This window comes from Amblyraja radiata, unplaced genomic scaffold (assembly GCF_010909765.2).
Source record: "Amblyraja radiata isolate CabotCenter1 unplaced genomic scaffold, sAmbRad1.1.pri S111, whole genome shotgun sequence".
NCBI classification, from domain to species: domain Eukaryota; kingdom Metazoa; phylum Chordata; class Chondrichthyes; order Rajiformes; family Rajidae; genus Amblyraja; species Amblyraja radiata.
The window spans coordinates 112,330-125,759 of NW_022630101.1; positions in this window are offsets into that span (position 1 = coordinate 112,330).

The following is a 13,430-nucleotide window of genomic DNA, read 5'->3' on the forward strand; positions in this document are numbered from 1 at the left end:
AAGTTCATAGAGCGGAGCAAGATACTCCACTCTTACGTATTCCAACGCACTGAGGTGTAGTACGTAACGGATCGTCACGGCCGCCATCTTTCAAGAACAAAAACGAACATGTACATAAGTACAAAAAATGACGATTTATTATTGTTGTAAGTATCAAATTAAAAGAAATCGAATAACTTACTAATGTACTGACAACCCTGGTTTCCCAATGACTGCTGATGGGGGAACAGAAAATAAAAATTTTAGGACAGAAGAATATCCACAGAAAACAATAATATTTTCTCACCTTTCTTTGTTATTGCAGAACATGAAGAAAGACAAGCATGGCCGCCTACAATGACGATTTAGAGCAATTTGTAGCAGAACCGTGAGCTATCGATGTAGATGTCGACGCAATAACAGTATCGAGCCAGCCTATTAAAATGGCGCCAACAATCTCCCATGAGGGACTACGCTTTATTTCTCCGCGTGGCGCATTCTGCTCCGCTCTATGATCTTTGCTATAACCTGCCAGCCTTTGTCCTGCCTCTTCTCTCTTCAACCTTTCATTCCCCACCTACCACTACAGTCCTCAGAAGGGTCCCAACCCGAAACATCACCTATCCATGTTCTGCAGGGATGCTGTCTGAAGCACCGAGTTACTCTAGCACTTTGTGTCTTCTGTTGTACACTGTTCCATGTTTCTACAATCTACACCTTAAACTACTAAAGGAAGTAGCCCATAACATAATGTGCATTGGTGGTCATCTTCCACAGTTATTTAGACTCTTGGGAGTCTATTTGTTTTAATTTATTTTACAGAAACAGAGTGGAACCAGGCCGTTCGGCCCATCACGGCCGCGCCAACCAGCGATTCTTGTACACTAACAACATCCTGCACACACTAGGGACAATTTACAATTTTAGCGAAGCAAATTAACCTACAAACCTGTATGTCTTTGTAGTATGGGAGGAAACCAGAGCACCCGGAGAAAACTTACTATTTAACAAAGGAGGGAGTGATTAAGCAGGTTCTCAGATCAGCTTGCCTCGTGACACCACCACATTTGCTTTGCTTTTTCAAACGAACCAAGCCGACCAACACAACATTTACTTTGCTTTTTCAAACCAACCAAGGCGGCCTCCTCCCACGGCTCCCTGGTGGCAGCCACATTAGCACAGCAGGGACGACGGCAACTTACTTTCCTCGTCGGATTTGACGGTGGCGACCGCAGCCGCAGGCCCGCGAACACAGCAGCCCGGGATCACTGCTGCCCGCGAACAGGGGGCATCCCACGCCCGCGAACGCCGCAGCACCTCCGGTCAACAACATTGGCGCGGTAAACTAAAACTGGACGACAGCAACTTACTTTCATAGAAACATAGAAACATACAAAATAGGTGCAGGAGGAAGCCATTCGGCCCCGAGCCAGCATCGCCATTCATTGTCATCACGGCTGATCGTCCCCTATTAATAACCCTTGCCTGCCTTCTCCCCATATCCCTTGACTCCACTGGCCCCTAGAGCTCTATCTAACTCTCTCTTAAATCCATCCAGTGACTTGGCCTCCACTGCCCTCTGTGGCAGGGAATTCCATAAATTCATAACTTTCTGGGGGAAAAGGTTTTTCTAACCTCAGTCTTAAATGACCTCCCCTTTATTCTAAGACTGTGGCCCCTGGTTCTGGACTCGTCCAACATTGGGAACATTTTTCCTGCATCCAGCTTGTCCGGTCATTTTATATTTTTCTATATGTTTTTTAAAGATATCCCTTCATCCTTCTAAACTCCAGTGAATACACGCCGAGTCTCTTCAATCTCTCCTCATATTACAGTCCCGCCATCCCAGGGATCAATCTCGTGAACCTACGCTGCACTGCCTCAATCACAAGGATGTCCTTCCTCATAATAGGAGACCGAAACTATACACGATACTCCAGACGTGGTCTCACCAGAGCTCTATACAACTGCAGAAGATCCTCTTTGCTCCTATACTGAAATCCTCTTGTTATGAAGGCCAACATTCCATTAGCTTTCTTCACTGCCTGCTGTACCTGCACGCCAACTTAAAGTGACCGGTGCACAAGGACGCCCAGGTCTCGTTGCACCTCCCCCTTAGCAAACCTAACCCCATTGAGATAATAATGTGCCCCTTGTTTTTGACGCCATCGTGCCTTGTTTTTGCCGCTCGATTTCCCCGACCACCCGTAAACTCCGGCCGCGACAGGACCCCGCTCGCTGACGGTCGCTGTCCACCGGGCCGCTCCGGCCTTGTCCGTTTATACAGCGGCGACCTGATAAACTTTTATCAGCACCGACGTTTAATATTCCCTCCCGTGTCGTCTTCAGTTTTCTTATTTATCGCGACTTTTCCTCTTTTTTTAAACTAGTTAAAAGGAGTTTTTAATCTTTTAATCCTTTTAATCTTTTATCGTGCAAGGAAATCTTCCTGCTACCAACCGAGACCACTATTATCTTGACTTTATTTTTCAACTAGGAAAGCAGCGTTTTATCCTGTCATCGTGCATTTCGTGCTACCAGCCCAGACCAATTTTGTGATTTTCGCTGGAAACTTACTGCTTTTAACTGTTTTTAACCTTGAAGATTGTCCCGCCACCCGGACCAGTTGCAATATATGCCTTAGAATACTGTAACCTCGCTCGCGCTATATTGGATTTCTAAAATTGTAGATTGTATTAGCACCATGCCTACATCTGGAAGAATACGAAACACATCACTACCGGTGTTGTATTTGGTTTTGTTTCAACCCGTTTCGTGGAAATGGGTTGTACAACTCAGCTACCCCCTTTCTGGGCTACCCTAGCGGTCGCCTACCATTGTTCATTATTGTCAATTTACTGGCTGGGGACATCAACCTCAACCCTGGCCCAAAAGTTCAGCACCGTGGACGTAAACCAATGTATCCGTGTGGTTTCTGCTCATTTGCTGTTAAAGATTCTGGCATTCAGTGCTCGATGTGCACAAGTTGGTTTCACCTGAACTGCTCCAATGTGTCAAACGACACTTTTGGTTTTCACTCCAAAAATCCAAATACCATCTGGTTATGTCCATTGTTCGGTGCCATCAACCTTGCCAGTTCATTTTTTGACCCGGCAAGTGACCTTGTTGACTCGATCTTATTGTTCAAATTGTTCAACTTGAGCAATTCATTTGAAAGTCTTACATCACTGAGTGATGACGCTGATTGTGACGTATGGAATCATGAGAATTTAAGATCATCCAGCCCAATTTGTGCTGGCCACTTACCGAAAATAACACTTTAAAACATTGCTCTGGGTGGCCTTGTGTAACGACATCCAAAGTAGAGATAAACCCTCTGCTGAAATGTGCGAAGATAAAGGATGGCTGGATCGTTGTTGGGAAAGATGGTAAAAGTAACACCCCTGATGATGACAATCCTCCATCCTCCCCCTACACCAGCTATCATCCCCGTCAACATGTTAATGGACAAAGAAATGCGTGTAATGGTGATGCTCAAAAGGAGATTCATGGTACCAACAAAGATAATGGTCGCAATGATGTCAGCAATGAACATGCGATTTTGCTTCGGAGTCACGTGAGTAATTACGTGAAGAACCCGTCCAGCACGCATGCGCGTCATGAGCGTTCACGCAGTGCAACAGCGACGAACGGGATTACAGGCGCTCCCGCCACAGCTTAAAAAAGACGGACCGTACGGTACGTTTATTCTGAGGTCGAGTTTTTGGAAAAAAAGTTGCTTTGCTTTGTCTCACCAGGTCGAGACAATTGGTAACATGACCAAAACAAGGCAAGGGGAAAATATCGCCCCCCCCCCCTTCGACTCCAACAGAGGAGCGTTCCATCAGTGGGGGGCGAGAGGCGGCAGGACAGCACACCCTGCGGTCCGCTATTCCTGACACCGAGCCCAGTCCCGCTAGCGCCGCCTTAGCAGCGGGCTGGAAGTAAATCAACGCGGAAGACAAACCGGCCGGTAATGTCCGACTCCTCGGACGAGGACGTCTCACCGCCCGAGAGCGGTAGACAGCCGCCTGAGCCGCATGGAGCGGTTCATGGAGCAAATGCTCCAGCGATACTTCCTGCGGGAGCTGGAGCAGTCTCGCCAAGGGAGTTCAGGCACTCCCGCCACATTGCCTCACAAGGCACTGGCCATCCCTTCTCCCTCAGCCGAGGGCAGCGTTGCCGACCAGGACTGGGCTGGTCAAGAAGAGAGGTCACTGGTCGAAGATATCGGGAGTACGCTTGGGGTACAGGACCAGGAAGACCTGCTGGAAGTGGTCAACCGCTACGTGGCAGCTCCACGAGCAGGACGGCCATTAGAGCCTAAACTGGTGGCCAGCATAGACTACCTGTCCTTCAAACCCCTGCAAGAGCAGGTAGTAAATGAGGCACTAGAGCTGTATTCAGCCGCAGAAAATTGCGCCTCGCTCAACGTGCCGGCCGTCGACAGCCAAATCTGGGGGCACGTTGGGCAGAACATCCGCAACCAAGAACTAAAATTACAGCGGATTCTCAGGCTCCTGACGTCAGCCATCACTTCCTATGCTCGTTCCGTGGATGGGGTGGAAATGACCACGAACCAACGGGATACATTAGCACTGCTGTGTAACACCAAATTCGAGATCAACAACCTCCTTAAGGAAATAATAAGACCTGCCCTCAACCCGAAATTCGCAGGGTTGTGCAAAACACCGGCCTCAGAGCCACAAATCCTGCTCTTCGGCAAGGACCTCTCTAAAAAAGTAAAGGACCTGGAAGAGGAGTCCAAAACATTTGGCCTCATGAGGGCAGGCCCCGGGACGAGCAGAGCCACAAAACCCAAGCGGCAGTACCCCACCGCGTCCACCAGTCGACGTCAGCCTCATGGGACTAGTGAAAGCTCGGGGTCCGCACATCTCCCCCAATTTACCCCAAAAGCCTTTTTTAGGCCAGGGCCCAGAGCGGACCCCATGGAAAATGCGCCGCCCCCAATCAGCAGCACATCAGACAACGAAGAAACCGAAGAAACCCAGTAACCGTGGAGGTAGGTGGGTCTGGTTCCTACCAGCTTATATAAAAAGTGGGGGTTCTATACTAACAGGGGGGAGATTACACCTGTTTGTGGAAGCATGGAGATCTATCACGAATGATAAATATATACTCAACAGCATGTGTGGATACAAAATAGAATTTGTTCAAGAAAACATGCCACCAGATCAGCATACACCCCAAAGGGTCTTTTCTCTCTCAGTTAAAGAAAAAACAAAGGGCCAAGCAGAACTGGTGAGGCTACTCATAAAGGCTATCATTGAAAAACGCAAACATGAACCCTTGGAATTTGTCTCAAATATATTCACTAAAACTAAAAATGATGGTGGACGTCGCATCATCATTGACTTAACTTCACTAAATATGTTTGTTCAGTATATACATTTCAAAATGGAAACGTTTGTAACTGCAAAACAACTGATTTCCAAAGGACACTTCATGGCAAGCATCGACCTTAAAGATGCTTACTATTCAGTACCCATTCAAAAGGATCATCGCAGATACCTGAAATTCACCTAGATGGGGCAACAGTGGCAGTTTAAAGCGTTGCCTAATGGCAAACATCAGCCCCAAGATTATTCACCAAGATATTAAAATTAGCCTTGGCAATATTAAGAAAACAGAAACATATTGTCATGGCATATCTTGATGATATCTTAATAGTAGGCAAAACCATGGAATTGGTATATCAGCTGTGTCAGCTACCAAACAATTGTTTGAAACCTTGGGATTTGTCTTACATCCAGATAAATCTAAATTGACGCCATCCACAACCATCGACTATCTGGGATTTACAATTAACTCAGTCCACATGTCTGTAACCTTGCCAAAAGACAAAGCAGCAGAATTGGCACAAACATGTAACAATTTAATGGTCAACGATCGACCAACCATTCGAAAAGTGGCTAAATTAATTGGAAAAATAGTAGCAGCATTTCCAGCTGCACAATTTGGACCTCTGCACTGTCAAAACTTACAACGAGCAAAAGTGCAGGCGATAAAACGCCATGCAGGTCACTTTGACCGAGTCATGAAATTACCCACTGAAGCAATATCAGAGTTACAGTGGTGGGTAGGGAACATTTGTCATAGTTCCTGCCCTATCATCATCATTAACCCTACGTTAATTATTCAAACAGATGCCAGTGCCCAAGGCTGGGGAGCAACTAATACTATATCCAGCACAGGTGGTAGATGGACTAATCTAGAGTCATCTTTACTACAGACACTGGGCATCAATTATCTGGAAATGCTGGGTGCATTTTATGGTTTAAAAGCATATTCAACAAATATGCATCACTTGCATGTTCGTTTACAAATAGATAATACCACGGTGGGGGGCCGATATTAACCATATGGGCGGTATAAAATCGATATCATGTGACAATTTGGTCAACACAATCTGGCAATGGTGTGTCGACAGACATATTTGGCTATCAGCAACTTACCTACCAGGTAAGTTAAACACGGTGGCAGACACCAGGTCACGCAAATTCAATGATAACACCGAATGGATGTAAAATCCCAAAGCATTTGCTAAAATTACAAAGCAATATGGCACGCCAGATATCGATCTATTTGCATCCAGTCTAAATCACCAGGTTCCAATGTATGTCGGTTGGGAACCAGACCCTGAGGCAGCAGCGATCGATGCGTTCGCGCTGGACTGGGGAAAATTCTTATTTTATACTTTTCCTCCCTTCTTCCTCATCCGTCGGGAAGTGCGCAAAATAAAGATGGACTCTGCTTCAGGTATTTTGATAGTACCCGACTGGCCTACACAGCCATGGTTCCCAGTGGTCCTCGACATGGTCGTCGAGACCTCATTGACTTTTCCCAGTAGCCCAGACTTGTTAACTCACCCAGTATCAGGCATAAGCCACCCATGCCACGATAACATTAAACTCCTGGGTTGCAGATTTTGAAAAGGCCTCTGCTGGGCCTGGGATTGTCAGAAAACATAATCAACACAATGCAGCATCCCACCGCGTATCCAAAAGGAAACAATACTTTTCAAACATCAAGAAGTGGGAAAGATACTGTTCGGACACAGGAACCACATACTCAACTACAACTGTAACCAATGGACTGGAGTCCTTGGCAGGCTTTCACCGCAATGAAGGAAGCAGCTATAGCGCCATTAATACAGCCAGAAGTGCTCTGTCAGCCTATTTAATCCAGGCACCAGGGCAACAGGCCATGGGATCCCACCCGCTGGTGATCAAGCTCATGAGAGACATATTTAACTCTATTCCCCCCAGACCTCGGCACACCCAAATCTGGGATGTCAGTGTGGTCCTGACATACCTTAGGGGATGGTCACCAGCCAGGTCCCTCATCCTGGAACAATTAACCCTGAAGACGGTCATGCTGATGGCACTTGTCTCAGCACAAAGAGACCAGTCCCTTCATCTATTACGATTGGACAGCATGGTTGTAACACCAGACCGTGTCTCATTTACCATCCACGGGCTGGTCAAACAGAGCAGGCCAGGAACATCAAGCCCAGTCATGGAATTCCGGGCTTACCCACCCGAACCACGGTTATGTGTCATGACCCACTTATTGAACTATATTGACACAACAAGAATTCCCCGAGGGAGAGAAAAAGCCTTATGGGTCAGCCACAAGAAACCTTATGGTCGGGTGACGAGCCAAACTATTTCAAGATGGCTCAAGCAGGTGCTGAAAGCCGCTGGTGTAAATACTAACGTGTATGAATCTAACTCACGTCGGCGGCTAAGAGGATGGACGTACCTATGGACCACATCCTGGCTACAGCGGGGTGGTCTGGGGGAAAAAACGGTTCAAACTTTTTTATAATAAGCCGTTGGCAGAACCTGCATCATTTGCAGAATAAAATATTAAAATCTGCAAATATATAATTTAAGCCTGGGGGAGCAATTTGTTTTTTGTTATTGTTTAATAAACACCATTATTGTCTTTACAAACAGATTCATGGTTGATTACGATAACATACTTCCTCCCTCGAATGACTTCGGCAGTGAGTGAAGTATGAACTGTTACACGGTTTGAAATCACAGAGCTTTAAAACCTTCACGTAGTCACTCACGTGACTCCGAAGTAACATAGTAAGATTGAACGAGAACTTACCAGTTCGAAGTTTGATCTGCATTTTATGAGGAGTTACGATGAGGGATTACGTGCCTTCCGCTCCCACCCTCAATTATAGAGATCATCTGGTATTTAAGTTATCCTTTTCTTTACTATGTTTATTTCGATTAATGTGTCTTTCTGGGATTCCACACCGCTGCTTTGAAGTATGGCGCGCATGCGTGCTGGACGGGTTCTTCGCGTAATCCCTCATCGTAACTCTTCATAAAATAGAGATCAAACTTCAAACTGGTAAATTCTCGTTAATCTTACTATCAAAATCGCTGTTATAGAAACATAGAAACATAGAAATGCATGTAATCCTCCATCCTCCCCCATCACCAGCTATCACCCCGTCAACAAGTTGATGGATAAAGAAATGCGTGCAATCGTGATGCTCAAAAGGAGAGTCATGGTACCAACAAAGATAGTGGTCGCAATGGTGTCAGCAAAGAACATGCGATCAAAATCGCTGTTATGGAAACATAGAAACATAGAAAATAGGTGCAAGAGTAGGCCATTCGGCCCTTCGAGCCTGCACCGCCATTCAATATGATCATGGCAGATCATGCAACTCAGTATCCTGTACGTGCCTTCTCTCCATATCCCCTGATCCCTTTAGCCACAAGGACCACATCTCACTCCCTCTTCAATATAGCCAATGTACTGGCGTCAACTATCTTCCATGGCAGAGAATTCCACAGATTCACCACTCTCTGTATGAAAAATGTTTTTCTCATCTCGATCCTAAAAGATTTCCCCATTATCCATAAACGGTGACCCCTTGTTCTGGACTTCCCCAACATCGGGAACAATATTCCTGCATCTAGCCTGTCCAACACCTTAAGAATGTTGTAAATTACCATAAGATCCCCCCTCATACTTCTAAATTCTAGCGAGTACAAGCCGCGTCTATCCACTCTTTCTTCATATGAAAGTCCTGACATCCCAGGAATCAGCCTGGCGAACCTTCTCTGTACTCCCTCTATGGCAAGAATGTATTTCCTCAGATTAGGAGACCAAAACTGTACGCAATACTCCAGGTAAGGTCTCACCAAGACCCTGTACAATTACAGTAAAACCTCCCTGTTCCTATACTCAAATCATTTTGCTATGAATGCTAACATACCATTCGCTTTCTTCACTGCCTGCTGCACATACATGCCTACTTTCAATGACTGGTGTACCATGACACCCAGGTCTCGTTGCATCCCACCTTTTCCTAATCGGCCACCATTCAGATAATAGTCCACTTTCCTGTTTTTGCCACCAAAGTGGATAAATTGCCGCAGTATAAAAGGAAAATGGGCTGTGATCAATTCTTTTATTGAAACTGAAAACCCTGATATCTTATCGGGTATGAATCTTGGATAGACCCATCAATCAATTCTGCAGAGATTTTCCCTCCTCACTTCCAATGTTTTATAAATGACAGAAACTCGCATGGAGGCGGTGTCTTCGTTGGAGTTAACAATACCATTCCTTATTTTGAAAGAACTGATTTAGACAGGGACTCTGAGCAAACCTGGTGTCAAGCTACACTCGAGGGTCAGTCGTTACAGATTGGAAGCTTTTAGCGACCACCTGACATGAAAACGGAGCTTCTTTTAGACCTTGGATCAAACATCTCCAAAATTAACGCCTCGTCACGCTCTCCACTTATCATCCTGGGGGGCGATTTCAATTTCCCAGGTGTAGATTGGTCTGACGGCACACAATGCGAACCAAAGGGGGCTCTCCAGGAAGCCCTAGCTAACCTTAATCTGGAAAATCACCTGTCAAAAAAAGTAACTTTACCAACCAGGCGTGATGATATAAGTGGCACCGAAAATACTTTAGATTTATTGTTCACCTCACACCCAGATTTAATATTCGAAAGTTTCATCGTGTGCTGGAATCAGCGATCATTACATTATCCAAACAAAACCGCACACATAGCTTAAAATTCCTTCAAAACCACTGCGTAAAATTTCCCTCTGGAAAAAAAGTGAACAGTGAGGAATTTAAAGACTTAGCAAAAAAACTGGGGAAAGATTTCTTCAATATGCCACCAGATAAAAGATCCGTAAATGACAACTGGGTGTGGCTGAGAGATTCTTTAAATAATATTGTTACAAATCATGTTCCTCAAATACTCATTAAGGGCCGTGAGCGTCGTCCTTGATTTTTGGCAAAACCGAAACGTCTCTGCAGTAAGAAAGATAAGTTTTATATCCGCGCCAAAAAAAGGGGTACCACACTGGTTGGGACAATTTTAATGGAGTGCGGAAGCAAGTCGATCGTGCAATTAGGAGTGCTCATGGACAACATGTTTCTTTTATTCTTGGGGGAGGGCAACCCAAGGCTTTTTGGAGATATGTGAAATCCAGACGGACAGACAACACTGGTGTCCAGATGCTTAAAGTGAACAACTGTCTGATCACTGTGACCAGTCGAACGACAAGTTCTTGCAAACCAATTTAAACACGTTTTCACCCAGGAAGATATTGAACCCTAATCATTTCCAGATCTACTGCCCAGCCCTTATGCTGAAATGCCTGCTATTAAAATTGAGGTTTGAATGTGTCAAGAAGTTATTGCTCAACATCAATACAACAAAAACAATTGGACCAGATCAGTTACAGAATGAAGTCCTCAAGATGGCGGCCAAAGAACTGGCTCCAGTTTTGCAGTTCATTTTACAACAGCCGCTTGACTCAATTACAATTACAATTTAGTTTGTTGTCATTTGAACCTCAAATGAAGTTCGAACGGAATTTGCTTTCTGCTGTTATAGACATAAAGAAACAAATAACAAGACACACAACCAACACAGTTCATACAAGCATCCATCACAGTGAATCTCCTCCTCACTGTGATGGAAGGCAAAGTCTTGTCTCTCCTCTGCTCCACATTCTTCTCATGATGTCAAAGCCCCCGGCGGTCGATGGCAAGTCCCACGGCCATTAAGGCCACGCCAGGCGATGTAAGGCCCTGCTCCGGGTCTTTATGTTGGAGCCCTCGTCGGGCTATAACAAGTCCCGCGGCCGTTAAAACCATGCCGGGCGATGTAAGGCCCCGTTCCGGGTCGTTTTCAACTCCGCAAATCCGACGGGAAAAGTTGCCGTTGCTTGAGCTCCGAAAAGCGTTCTCCCACTATGGACCCGCCTCCGAAGTTCGGGAGTCGGGTCGCAGCCGCGCACCACTACACCCCTCCACGCTCCGAAGTCAGCCAACTCCACGATGATAAGTTTGCCGGCTCCGCGACTGGAGCCCCCATGTCGTTCCGGTTCGAGGCTGCTCCACGGTGCTAGGCCCCAACGACAACGGAGATCCGACAGCGAAAAACTCGGTTCCCCCGTACAGGGAAGAGATAAAAAAGTTTCCCCAAAACCCCACCCCCTCCCCGCCCCCCACATATACACAGTTAAAACAATATATACACCACTACAAACTATACACTCAACGGGACAAAAAAAATAGACAGACGGACTGCAGAGGCCGCTGCAAACGTCGGTCGCGCCGCATCCTCCTCACTCAGGTGATGTTCAGCTGGATTTGAGGAAGGCTAACATCACTCCTCTCTTTAAGAAGGGTTCAACCACCAACCCGGCGAATTATCGTCCCGTTTCACTAATACGTACTTGCTGCAAACTGCTGGAGCATTTAATTGATAGTAATCTGATGAGGCACGTGAGCAAACATAACATTCTTGCTGACAACCAACATGCATTTAGGAGGCATAGATCATGTGAGACTCAGCTTCTCCTGACGACAACTGACATGGCCAAGCATCACGGATTTGGTAGTGCTGGACTTTTCTAAAGCATTTGATGTCATCCCACACCAGACACTGCTTCTGAAGCTTGAATTCTATGGTATTCGTTCCAACAAAAAAAACAATGGATTTCCAGTTTCCCGAACAAAACATCTTCTGCGCGTGTGTGTGAACGGAAATAGTTCAATTGGCGTCCAGTGTTGAGTGGTGCACCTCAGGGCACAGTACATCTGGACAACAGGACACATCTGTTTTTGCTTTACATAAATGACACCCACGAAAATGTCACAAATACGACCAGACTATATTCACTTATGATTGTTTGCTGTACCGTCCAATTAAGTCAGCTGATGATGAAGATGCTTTCCAGAAATGTCTCCATACTAAGGTTGAGTGGTCACAACAATGGGGCATGCAGTTCAACCGTTCAAATTGTGAAACCATGCATGTCACCAGAAAGAGGAATCCAGGCGAAACATTTGGTGCCACCCTTGAAGAATCCAAACGAACCAGTATCTTGGCATCAAATTACAGAATTATCTACGTTGGAATGTTCTGACTCATCATGCATCGGTGAAAGCAACAGGTGTCCTAAATTTTCTGTGAGGCAACTTTAATCGTTGTTCAACTTCTGTCTAGGAGAAGCTATACTTCACCCTCGTTAGACATAATTTGGACTACGCAGTTGCAGTATGGGACCCATACACTAATAAAAACATTTCATCCATCGAACGTGTCCAAAGACAGGCTGCTCGATGTGTTACTAATAGCTATGTGAGGGAAGCGAGTGTTACCAAACTTCTGAATTCACTGGGGTGGAACCCTCTCCAAGACAAACGGAAAGCTCACCATTTGAGCTGTTTTTACAAAATGTTAAATGGCCAGCTCTACGTAGATTATAAACCCTACACCAAACCCAAATCAATTAGGAGCAGACGAGAGCATTCGATCCAAATTGAGATTCCAGCTACCAAGACAGATGTGTACAACAATTCATTCTTCACCAGCTATATTTAAAGCATGGGAAAACCTTCACCCTACCATAGTTACCCAACCAGATGCAACTAAATTTAAGGTAATTCCCAAAAAAACCTTCTAGCTAAAGTCATCCCTCCACCACTTTCAGTTTAAATTCCATTGGAATATTTAGGAGGACCAGGAAAACAAGACACCAAGACCAAGACGACAGTGGGGTAAATGCTAGACTCTAAAACAAAATAAAAATTAATACCAGATCATCTAGAAAACATTAACAGTATCGAACAATGTCAGCATTGGTTTGTGAAAGAGTAACTGATTAAAAGAGAAAAATAACTGGTAGCATGGATGGTGAGTCCATATGTTGAGAGGGGGGTGGTTCTGGGACACCAGAAACACATATGAAGGGAGGTTGCTAACTTGGTAACCACACTGATTATTGAAGGACCGTTTTACAGACTGACTGCAGTTTGCAAAGACTGGCCCCTTCCCCACCCACTCACCCCAACCACCACGTCCCTCCTACTCACAGCCTGACACCCGTCTGCAATGTCTAAGTTCATTCCCGCCCACC